The 790-nt window shown below is 50.4% G+C and overlaps 1 protein-coding gene across 3 annotated transcripts in view; it reads left to right on the top strand.

Annotated features, from left to right (window-relative positions):
- PLXNA2 (plexin A2) overlaps positions 1–790 on the top strand; it is a 207,889-nt gene that overhangs the window by 76,741 nt on the left and 130,358 nt on the right. The gene's annotated exons all lie outside the window — the stretch shown is intronic.

Below are 790 nucleotides of genomic sequence, written 5' to 3'. Positions count from 1 at the left end.
CCAAGTCAAGGCAGACACAGCCTGGCCCCGATCCCCACCCACAACCAGCACCCACCCTGCCAGGAACCCAGGCCGCAGTCGGACTCCTCCCTCCGCTGTGGATTTGATACAATCTGGAAAATGCATTAAACATTACACAGAGTGGTTGACGCATAATTAATAAAGTACGGATTTTGGCTGGAAGCCTCAACTTAAAATAGCACCATGACTGTGGGGAGAGGAAAGGCAGGGGAGAGAGCCTCAGAAGATGGCATGTGACGAGCACCAAGACCTTATCTCTGAGAATAACAGGGCCACTTCTCTCTGAAATTAGGGAGGGAGGAGAAAGACAATTTTATTTATTTTTCATTAATAAGGGTGAGACTGGAGCTTAGAGAAGCTAAGTGTCTCCTGCGAGGGTGCTCACGTGTCACGGGACACAGCCAGGGACCTGAGCCTGGGCCAGCCCCTCTGACACTTGTCCGAGCTCTCCGGTAGTAGAAGACCCCCATTGTCCATCACGGAACCACTCTCTGGGGAAGTTGCACATTCCAGGACTGTTTTTAATTTGACGGATGTTTTAATGGCATTTTGAGACAGCCTGTTCCCTCGCCGATTCTCCAGAGAAGCTGGAGGGAGCTTCGCATCTTCTTTGAAGAAGCAAAAAAAAAAGGCCTTTTCTTCTGCAAGTGTGTTCAGAGAGCCCTTTGCTGCAGTTAACCAGCCTTCTGGTGTGAGGGGAGAGGTGAGGAAGGGGCTTGAGGAAGTGGAAGGAAGGGGGAGAAAAGGCTACTGTGGTTAATTCAAATGC

Source organism: Equus asinus, chromosome 25, assembly GCF_041296235.1.
Source record: "Equus asinus isolate D_3611 breed Donkey chromosome 25, EquAss-T2T_v2, whole genome shotgun sequence".
Lineage (NCBI taxonomy): Eukaryota > Metazoa > Chordata > Mammalia > Perissodactyla > Equidae > Equus > Equus asinus.
This window is presented reverse-complemented; position numbering and strand designations above follow the sequence as displayed.